This window comes from Macrobrachium nipponense, chromosome 31 (assembly GCF_015104395.2).
Source record: "Macrobrachium nipponense isolate FS-2020 chromosome 31, ASM1510439v2, whole genome shotgun sequence".
In the NCBI taxonomy this organism is placed as follows: domain Eukaryota; kingdom Metazoa; phylum Arthropoda; class Malacostraca; order Decapoda; family Palaemonidae; genus Macrobrachium; species Macrobrachium nipponense.
In genome coordinates, this window is record NC_061093.1 from 20,426,458 (window position 1) to 20,438,957 (window position 12,500).

Sequence of the window (12,500 nt, forward strand, 5' to 3'; positions counted from 1 at the left end):
ACGGGCTGCTGAGAAGGAAGAGCCCGTACCAGCACAAGGCTGGCTTAATCTAACAATTAATGAACCATTGCTTAAGTAATACTCCAACTTAGTAACAAGATTGTACAGAGTCGTGAACATGAATGCCACCATATATATATAATATTATTATATATATATATATATATATATATATAATATATATGATATATATATATAATATATATATATATATATATATATATATATATATAACATGGGGGAAGGACCCCCAGTATTCATAAGGTAAGCGTGGACACGAAACGGAAGGCAGACCCCATTACTCCATTACACACACAACCTATCTCTCTCTCTCTCTCTCTCTCTCTAACAGGTAATGAAAATGAGAGAGTTGCATCATAACATAACGTTTATTTACAAGAACAAATAAATCAATTAACCAAGTAATCCAGTCTTACAGACTAACTCAAAAAACAGTACATCGTCAAGTCACCCAAAAGTCCACACCCCTCCGGGAACTCTTTATCCCCCGGCATTTCCAGATCCGTCTGTTTCAAAGATACAGAACACATCCCGGTAAGTACACACACAAGTTCAAAGACAAAGTTAATAAAATGGAACATCTTACAAGATATCAAACAAGCCATCCCTTTGGCTAAAGTAAAGGTAACACTTACCCATTCCCAACCGGAATACTCACTCACTAAAAAAAAACACTTTGGCACCCGCCATCGTGGCTTTGCCTTCCTCCCACGAATCTCTGTGCAAGTCTTCCCATAGACTTGGCTAGTGATACATTATGAATAGAAGAGGCACACACGCACATACGAACACACAGTTCGATAGCGCCTCGCGGTTCTAGCTGCATCTAGTTTCACAAAGGCACTTTGAGAAGAGTTCATAAACTGTCGTACATTGACTTCCTGAATTAAGCACTTTTATCTCACGCCATCCCCTAGAATCTCATTCATCAGCTACTCTCAGGTCGTTACCTCTGCACTGTTCTCCACATTCCATAGGTCACAGAGAACGCATATTATTAATCAAAACCCCTAGGCCTTACAGATTGCTCGGCCACCTATATGCTAGCCCCTGCCTAGCAAAATTGTTTATATAATACAAAACACTGGCCGGCTTAAAATAAAGTCTTATCACGCTTTAATCTCCCAATAACACAAGACACATTTTCTCTCATATTTTCTGCATTAGGATTCTTGAATATCCCTCTTCGCTTGTCTGCAAGTAGCTGCACAGACAGCAACAGGCTATAGCAGGCTGTAGCAACTGTAGGAAGACGGAATGCCTCCCTCATCGTAGAAGACTCTCACGGCTTCTTGTAGATCCCCAAAAAACACGCTGTAGAATTCTCTCGAACACCCACGTGGAAATTCTTGTAATCACCCTGGACAACATGGCAGCAACCTCACGGCTGGTGGACGTCTTGCTGGCGTCGGGGAACGACTTTTTTGGGTGTGTGTTAGTATGTCAGTCAAGTCTTTGGTCAATCTAAGAAAATTAACCCAAACATACTACCTCTATCAAACAATGACCTCAAAAAGGTCAGAAATACTAACTGAACGTCTCCCAATTAACTCCCTTAAATATGACTACTAAAATGATAAGTCATTATCACAACTCTCTAAGAAAAAAAAAACATCAAGTTCTCCAACTCAATTCTCCAAACTCGCACATCAGCACACACACAACTCAGAAATCACAGCAACTCCACGGAATTCTGCACTCACATTTCGAACTCGAATATGCTCACAAGAGAAAAAAAAGAAGACAAAATCGTAATAAGCCCAAGAAAAAAAAGAAAGTATCTCGTAACATACCCAGACCCAAAAAAATATTCTCTCAAGTTCTGACATTCAAACAACCCACAAAATCAGTAAAAATCTCCAACTTTTAACAGCAAAAACCCCTTTACTGCTCAATAATTAATCACAATGAGACTTAATGTCAAACTCCCATTACTTAAGTAGCAACCCTAGAAAAATCACATCTCTCGGTAAAATCAAATCTCCCGTCCAAAAAAGAAATGCTACTTAAGCTCAATCCCCAAATCATATCTCTCATAGGAAAAGGAAGAAAAACAATAAAAAAAAAAGGATAATCACAAGTAGATTTCCCCAATCACAAAATACATAATCCATGTATAATATGCATAACTCCCGCGTTTTTCCCAAGAAATGCTCCATGTAAAGCCCCGGAATTTGCCAGAAAGCAAACTCTCACACATGCGTTCATGAAATGCTATAGCCAACATTTCCAGATATTGCAAAAATTCTGATCTGTCACCATCAGAGGAAAAGAATCAGCACACGCTCAGCACACGGCTCATCACATCGCCTGTCAGCAGAAAAATCGCCTGCGGACGCATGCTCAAACAACAGCGCAAAAATTGTCTAGTCAGACACATAAGTTTGGAAACTCATGATTCTCTAGAAAAAAAGGTCTAACTGACACATTTCACAGAATTAACTCCAGGATATGACTAATGTGTTCAAAAATTTGTCTCGAAGACTTATTCTCTCAACATGACTTTTCCCAAATTATATTTCTCCAAGAATAACACACTTGTGAACATGAAAAATGCACACATCTCCAAATGACTCTTAATGCAGTAATGCCATTCGCCTCTAAATAGACACGAAACCAAAAAAAAGAACCTCAGAAATCTCCTCTTGTCTCGAAAAAAAATCCCATAACCACAAAAAAAAAAAAAAAAAAAAAAAAAAAAAAAAAAAAAAAAAAAAAAAGGGTCACCCGCCCAAGATTAATACCAACTCCATTATGAGACATCATATCAATAATAACACCACTCCGGTTATAAAAATATTTCCTCCATTTGGTTAATAACCAACCCCATTATATTATTCTCTTATTTCTCCAATAGCCACATGTCAGTAGAAAAAAAAAACACCACTCCAGGAATAGAGAATAATCACCTCTATTTCGGCAAATACAAAATATTTACCTCTATTTCCCCAATAACTCCATGTGGAACAAAACAAGGCTCCAAAAAATATATCTCCAAAAAATGTGCACTCAAGGCATCTAACTCACATACTTGCAAATATTGCCCCATAATCTCCAAATATGTGTCTCCATTTGCAACAAAGATGGCTGCAAAATAATTGAACTAAACATAGCTCTCATCACCATTGGCAAATATCAAAAATGGCCAAAAATATATATCTCATATATTATCTCAAATATAACTCCAAAATAATATATACCTCCAATTATCTCTCCAAAATATATATCTCAATTATATCTCAATTTCTAACTCCAATTCTCCAGAGAATAACTCAATGTTATAGTAAAAACTATAAAAAACTCTCTCCATTTTTAGCATAACTGCTAAAAAAAAAGGGCAAAAACTCGGCAAATAAAACTGTCTTAAGAAAATTCTTAGCAAAAAATCACCAATGTGCCACAAGTCATTATAACAGAATTCCCAACTCACAGTGTCTAAGCAAAGACTTCCCCATATGCACTACGACATAGCCATTAGAAAACTTAACCAAGTTTCCTATCTCTCACAAAGTTGTCACAAATACAACTAATGTATTGTGCAAGAAAACTCACAATTTCTGGAACACAAATATCCAGAGAAAAAATGTAGTGCCATTATGTATGCATTCAAAACGTGCAAAAAATTCTCCCATATATTTCTCTATAGCATCAAATAGCTAAAACACAAACACTTTCTCTTAAATGACTCTAAGTCATGAACTGAGACATTAAAAAATATCCACACCAAATTCCCAAAACCAACTGGAGAGAAAAAATAAATTCAAATTCACCCTTGGTAAAAAAACTTGTGTCAGCGATGGCTAATTTCCAAAAAAGGAGAAAAGAAAAATCAACGGCACCATTAACTATCTCCCGTAACTCACTAGATGTCAAGCAATTATCTGCTGAACTCATAAAAAAAAGAAAACAAACTAAAAATAATGTGTTGTTAGTTCCTCCCAAATTCAAAAAAGATTTCACCTCCCTTGACAGCATTACGGCACCCACGTATTAGTATAAAAAAAAAAAAAAAATCAGTATCAGAAATATCAATATCACAAAATCACCAAAAAAAATTGCTATCATCAAAATCATCAGTATCAGTACAAAAAATATCACCAATGTTAATGCTTATCCATTCTCCAAAAATTCAGCACAAAATTCAGCAAAAGTTCAGCAAGATTCCACACAATTCACCAAGATTCAGTCAGATTCATCAAGATTCAGCAAAACTCATCCCCGTGAATGACTGAAATATTCTCCAAAGTTACAAAAACTCAACAATTAATTAACACAAGACTTCTCCCATTAATTCATTGTAATAATTATTCCTGAATAATTATCTGTAATAATTATCAACTAATCTCCCATGAAATATCTCAAAACTCTCTCGTAAAACAATTCTCCCGTAATGATAATTATACTTAGGCAAACCTCCCGTGACACATCTCAAGTATACTAATTATTAATAATAACAATAATAATAACTCTCCATAGCAAAAATCTCAAGTAAGGGTGAAATTCAAATAGCATACACAGTATTGCTGAATCCTATGACATACAATTTCTCCAGCATACAACACCATGACATAACACCATTGCCACACAACACAGATACAACACTAATCATCGGCATTTCAAAGTAATTTCTCCAACACAATAAAAAAATAATCTGTGTATCCCCCTTATATTTGTGTCTTTCAAGGCACAAAGAAACATATAACACATCCCGTGCATGTTAACTACTTTTCCCCTCATTCACGGAAAAGAAAAATCTCTTTTTATTTCCTTTTCTCTTCATCCAAGGGAGAAAAAAAAATCTCTTTTCTAAAAAAAAGACTCTACGGGCATTTCACTTCATCAACTAATCAATCAGCTGATATCTTAGCATTCAATGTCAAGGCCAAATCCATCCCCAACACTAAGAAAAAAAAAAAGGAAAAGGGGGAGTTCACCCACACTGAGAAAAAAAAAAATTTCTCCCCCCCGTGAGAACAACCCCTCAGTAAGCGCAGAACAGCCCGAGGCATACCAGCAGTATCCCCCATCTCCCCTTGAACAGTGTCTGAGGACCCCTTCCCAAGATATACACTAGTGCCCATCCCTGCACTATCTCTCGAGGGAGGCCAGTGGTACCTATGCAACTACCCCCCGAGGGATGCCAATATACCTTCGCAATATGATGCGCTTCTCTGCAGAAATATGCTGAGCCCATAAAATTGTGGCCGCTCTGTGTCACTAAGCCAAATATGCTTATCTAAGCACAGTTCCCATGCATAGAAAAATACACTCCTATGTTTTAAACAAAGACGAATGCATACGTCTATTACAAACACGTGCAAATAAAGAAAACACATCACTATGGGGCAAAGACAAGAAAAATTGTTGACCTCTTGAACCAATCCCATTTCCCTGAAATATTTAAACAAAAACCCACTCCTTCAAAACAATAGTTTAACACTCACCACTCCATAATGGGAAAAAAGAACTCGAAATTCTTCGTAAAACACGTAAATCTCGTCGGCACAATACAAACGCGATTGGCGAGAAGACACCTGGCAACACTCACTTACAAACCAAACTGAGTTGCTCTCACGACTCCCGCCCTGAAGAATCTCGGTACGGGCAAATTTGATGACCCTAATAGAAATTCTTTCCTCATCCCCCCATCCCACGGACGGATATTTTCTCTACCCTTTTTATTTTCTAACTGGCCACCCATCTCTACATTGGCATTCCTAGGCATAGAAAAGCAAGAAAACTTTTATATCCCCTCTTTAACCGTCTGCCACCACTATAACATGGGGGAAGGACCCCCAGTATTCATAAGGTAAGCGTGGACACGAAACGGAAGGCAGACCCCATTACTCCATTACACACACAACCTATCTCTCTCTCTCTCTCTTCTTCTCCAAAAGGAATCCGTAATCTCTCTCCTCCCTCTCTCTCTCTCGTCTCCAAGGAATCCAGTAATCTCTCTCTCTCTCTCTCTCTCTCTCCAAGGAATCCAGTAATCTCTCTCTCTCTCTCTCTCTCTCTCTCTCTCTCTCTCTAACAGGTAATGAAAATGAGAGAGTTGCATCATAACATAACGTTTATTTACAAGAACAAATAAATCAATTAACCAAGTAATCCAGTCTTACAGACTAACTCAAAAAACAGTACATCGTCAAGTCACCCAAAAGTCCACACCCCTCCGGGAACTCTTTATCCCCCGGCATTTCCAGATCCGTCTGTTTCAAAGATACAGAACACATCCCGGTAAGTACACACACAAGTTCAAAGACAAAGTTAATAAAATGGAACATCTTACAAGATATCAAACAAGCCATCCCTTTGGCTAAAGTAAAGGTAACACTTACCCATTCCCAACCGGAATATCACTCACTGTTTAAAAAAACACTTTGCCACCCGCCATCGTGGCTTTGCCTTCCTCCCACGAATCTCTGTGCAAGTCTTCCCATAGACTTGGCTAGTGATACATTATGAATAGAAGAGGCGCACACGCACATACGAACACACAGTTCGATAGCGTTTCACAAAGGCACTTTGAGAAGAGTTCATAAACTGTCGTACATTGACTTCCTGAATTAAGCACTTTTATCTCACGCCATCCCCTAGAATCTCATTCATCAGCTACTCTCAGGTCGTTACCTCTGCAACTGTTCTCCACATTCCATAGGTCACAGAGAATGCATATTATTTAATCAAAACCCTAGGCCTAACATATATATTATATAATATATTATATATATATAATATACTATATATTTATTTAATATCATATATATATATATATATGTATATATATAACTATATATATATATATATATATATATATATGTATATATATATATATATATATATATATATATAATATATATAGTATATATATATATATATATATGATTATATATATATAATATATATATATATATATATATATCTCAGGGTGATTAAAAAAGAATTACCCTATTTCATGATTAAATATTTTATGAAGGAAAAATAGCAAAAAATAAAACTTATAATACAAGTATTCTACTAACAGTCAAGTTTTATTTCACATGTTACAAGTGCTCAATATGGCCACCCCTTGCAGCACGAACAACATCAATACGATATGAGAATTCTTCCCAAACAATACAAAGCACATCAGGATCAATTGAATTGATCGCTGTTGTTATTGGATGTTTTAAGTTTTCCAGGTCAGTTGACAATGACGGAACAAAGACTTTATCTTTTACAAACCCCCAGAGAAAAAAATCAAACTGTGAGGTCAGGAGATCTAGGAGGCCAAGCACAAAGAGCACTGTCTTGGGCCCCTATCCGACCAATCCATCGCTGAGGCAGTTTTTCATTTAAGAATGCTCTAACTGATAAGCTCCAGTGGGGAGGCGCCCTATCTTGTTGAAAAATTAATCCATTTAAATCAGCTTCTAATAATGGGAAGAGTCAGTGTCGTAACATATCCTTATAGCCATACCCTGTAACAGAGTTTCCCTCGAAAAAGAATGGGCCATAAACCTTGTTGCAAGATACAGCACAGAAAACGTTTACTTTAGGGGAGTCTCTTTCATATTGAATAATTTCGTGAGGATTTTCGGTTCCCTAAATTCGCATATTGTTTCAATTGCAACCATTTTTTTGAGCACACGTCATACCATGGGTTGAGGAATGCACAGCTCACGACTTGCACGGCGTGTGGATTTCCTTGGGCTCCGAGTAAACGCAGCACGGATTCTCTTCACATCTTCCTCTAAAGTGCGCGGTCGCCCGGGACTTTTGCCTTTACACAGACACCCGCTCTCTTCAAACTGCTTAAACCACCTTTGGATGTTCTTGGAAGAAGGAGCATCGTAAATGAATTTCACTCTGAATGCACGCTGCACTGTAATCACTGATTTCGTTTTTGCAAACTCAAGAACGCAAAATGTCTTTTGTTGACGGGTCGACTTTTTTTGAAGGGCTTGGACCATTTAATTAAACAGTTTACACCACAATGCACCTCCCTACCTTATATGTATGGTTTAGTCAAGACACATAAAATCAATAACCCTATCAGACCAATCATTAGTTCAGTGGGCTCAGTTACGTATAATTTATCTAAATGGGTTGTAAAAATTCTTACTCCTTTGGTAGGAAAAATTTCTAACACGAATGTTATAATTAATGTTGATTTTATAAACAAATTGAATAGTTTAAATTTGAATTTTGATTTTAATATGGTTAGTTTTGATGTTGTCTCTTTATTTACAAAAGTGCCTGTAGATAACTTACTTGAATATTTGGAGGAGGAATTAGAACGTCATGACATTCCCTTAAGTGTAGCAAACCTCATTAGTCTCATAAGTTTATGTATCAAAGATAGTAAATTTTGTTTTAATGGGGGATTTTTTGTACAAAAGTTTGTCATGGTTATGGGTAATCCCTTATCTCCTGTCCTTAGCAATATTTACATTGAATTTTTTGAGACAAAACTCTTACCAAGAATTTTACCCCAAAAAGTTATTTGGTTTAGATATGTGGATGATATCCTCTGTATTTGGCCAGTTCACGAAAATCTCCAGGAATTCCTTAATAATCTCAATAATTTAGTCCCTTCCATAAAATTTACTGTAGAAGAAGAAAGAAATTGTAATTTTAACTTTCTTGATGTAGCTGTCCATAGAAATGATAGAAATTTCACATTTTCAGTCTTTCGAAAATCAACTAACATTGCCTCTTTTGTTCATTACTACTCCAATCACCATCAAAATGTTAAATTCTCTGTTTTTTTTTTTTTTCTGGGATGTTCCTAAGGGCTTTACGTGTCTGTAGCCCGCAGTTTATTGACGCTGAAATTAAAACTATTTATGATATTGCATTGAAACTTAAATACCCAAGGACTTTTATAGATGTGGCATAGAAAAGAGCTAGAAAAACATTTTATTCAACTAATGACAAACTTGAATTTAGTAAGAGCCAATAAGCATTCTAAAAATTACCATGCCCTATGATGAAAGGTTTTTAGATATTCCTAGATAAAGATTTTTAACATAAATGTTGTTTTCAGTAATATTAATGTCAAGAGTTTAATAATAAAAAATTCTCCTAAAGATCTTCCAGGCTGCATATATGAAATTTCTTGCAAAAAGTGTGAAAAAGTCTATTACGGACAGACCGGTAAATCTCTTTCACAACGTCTCAAACAACATCAATATTCTGTGAGAACTGGGCAAATATCGAATGCATTATTCGTACATATGAGAGATTTAGACCATCCTATTAACTGAGCCTTAATCCCATGTAATGACACAGTTAAAAGGAATATCATTGAATCTTGTTTCGTCAAGTCAAATAATAGAAATGTTCTAAATTTAGTTAAGTTTCTTGGTTTATTTAAAACTGATGCTTTCATTATGAAAAAAGTTGGAGAATAACTATAAGCAACAAAAATTAATATATTCAGTTTTTACATGTTTTGGACTGTAAGGGTACTTTGTAATTTAGGTTAGGTTTGTGACCGTGTGATATCCGATAATCCTGGATTATCTCTTTTAATGTTTGCCCTTTTGACAAGTAACCATCTGGCATTCTTGATCTTGTTTTGTACCTGAGACCTCTCTCTCCAATTGTACTTCATTAACTCCTTGACAATGTCTGAGTAAAGACGAAAGCGCTTGGATTTCTGACTATCATTTTCCTGTGAGATTCGCTTATTTATGAAGTCACGTTCATCAACAGTGATTTTTTAAGTATATATATATATACATACATATATATATATACTATATATATATATATATATATATATATATATATATATATATATATATATATGGTTGTAACGAAGAAGTTACTAAAAGTGAGAATAGATTCTCATAGGGGCTTAATTGTTTTAGAACGGGCAGCAGATTAACAAACCCCGAACAATCAAGTACTAGGAAACACTCTAAATCATGTAAAACTCATTTTATGATAAGGATTTTACTATTATAGGACAAATACAAAATAAAAACGACCTAACAATCTTGAAGTCCATTATGATATCGTAAAAAAGATAGTTCCGTCTTTAAATACACAATCCTCCTCTGTTCAGTTGTTTATCGCCTAGGGTGCGTTGTTTGTTTTTTTTAGATTTTTTCAGCCACTGCCATCCTTTGCGAAGATAAGGTACAGAATAGCTTTACTGCTTTATTTTTATTTAAATTTTTCATGTAAGTTTTTAACGTATAATAACTTTATGTAGATTTTTTATTTTTTAATGTAATTTTACTGTGCATAATTTTAGCGTTTAGTATGTTTTCCTGTCTAAAGATTTGATAAATTTTCTACATGCTGATGTTTATTGAATTTTTAAATATTGCGTATTTTTTATGAATTATGCAGTTCGTGGATTAAATGTTCACATGTATATCTTAAATATAGCTTTGAGGATGAGAAACGTCAGCAAAAATAAATATACCCGAGTACGACGCCTTTCCCTATGGTTCCCCTGATGAGATGTACCTAGAGATGAATCTTAAGTTTCATCCAGGAAATTTACAAAATTTTTCAACGTGATTCTTTAAAGCTTGAAAAGGTATTCTTCATCCTTTTATTAAATCATTGATTCCTGCCAATGAAGTGCGAGGGGGATTTACATTAATCATGAAGACGAGACAATTCAAGTGTCACTGAGTCCTCTCGATTTGCCTCACTCCTGGTAGTAAGATTTATATATATATATATATATATATATATATATATATATATATATATATATATATATATATGTATGTATATATATATATATATATATATATATATATATATATATATATATATATATATAAATCTTACTACCAGGAGTGAGGCAAATCGAGAGGACTCAGTGACACTTGAATTGTCTCGTCTTCATGATTAATGTAAACCCCCCTCGCACTTCATTGGCAGGAATCAATGATTTAATAAAAGGATGAAGAATACCTTTTCAAGCTTTAAAGAATCACGTTGAAAAACTTTGTAAATTTCCTGGATGAAACTTAAGATTCAAAAATACTTATATAAAATCCAAATATATTTTCTTTTAAGTTTCATAATTATCTGTATGTGCAGTTCTCAAATTATATCTAGAATACCCACTGAAAATATTGAATGCAATATAAAGTTTACATACTCAAAATAGAAAATGACTTTTCAATTCTTGTGCTTCAGTACATGCTAATAAATTGAATTTGGTTGCAATGAACTCAGGAAAATCTTGTTGAAACTATAAATTTCGTAAATAAAATTTTAACTTTATCTTTATATTAACGAATATATTTGCGTTTAAGTTGTATTGCAGTGTCATATTTAGCTATATCTGAAGTGCTCAAATTATATCAAGAATACAGAAAATCTTGAACCCAAAACCGAAGTAGCTTTGGGTAATTACTTTACCTTGAACTATATTTATAGACTGCGACGCAATTGACACATTGTGACTCACTGCGCACGTTTTGGGTTTCCCAAGACATGTCAGATGTTGTACTGAATGCCGTAAGTAGCCATTGCTAATTACAAGTAGTGTAATAAAATGCTGTAAGTCGTGAGGCCATTACGAAGTTGTTGCCTGTTGCACCTTGACGTGGCAACTTATGACAGTAGTCGTGGAATGACAGTGACTATGCAAGGTCGCCTTGCATAGTAGCCATCACTGGCGCAAAGTCGTCAAACTCGATGATCTGGTTACGATTTATGGCGAATTGGTTGTAATAAGAGCGCAGTGGAGTCGTAATGAGCAAAGTTTCGGCCATTACATGCGAGGGTTGAAATCACCAATGTGGGATCCAGACGACTACGAAACCCAGCACAGAGAGGCAGACAGCCAGAGAGAGAGAGAGATTTAGGGCCATAAGTGCGTCGGGGAATAAGAGTAAGGAGGAGCATTTATTCTATATTTTCCAAAGTAGAGATAAGAATAACATAACGGATCACATGGGAAAACAAAGAGAAATATATTGTCCTTAGTTACCATGTGGATAACATCATTTTAGACAAGGAGCTACATTATAATGTTGAGACCATATATGGCCTAAGGTGAATAATCTAAGTGCAAAAACTCTTTAGCAGAGGACAGTCATTGAAAGGATATTTCTGGGACACAAAGCAAGGTAAGTTGATTTAAATGAGCTGTTATTTTTGGCGCCACAAAGTAAGGGTAAATGTCATGAAGATTGTTTATATACTGCTGGTATAAAAGGATCACATATTTATAGTGGAAAGAGATGGTAATAATTATAATACTGATCTTTATTGGAATTAACACTATACTATATTATATATATATTATAATAATTTCTGTCATATCTGCTGATGCTCAAAGTTTTAGTATTAAGGTTTATTATATTAGTAAGAAGGTAATATACTACTATACGTGTACTTTTATTAGTATCCCGCCTCCCACAATTGAGGATTCTTCCGTTAACATTAATAATAACTCATAAGTACTTAACATTATAAAGTGAAGCACTTCAAAAATAAGGGAATTGGACAAACAA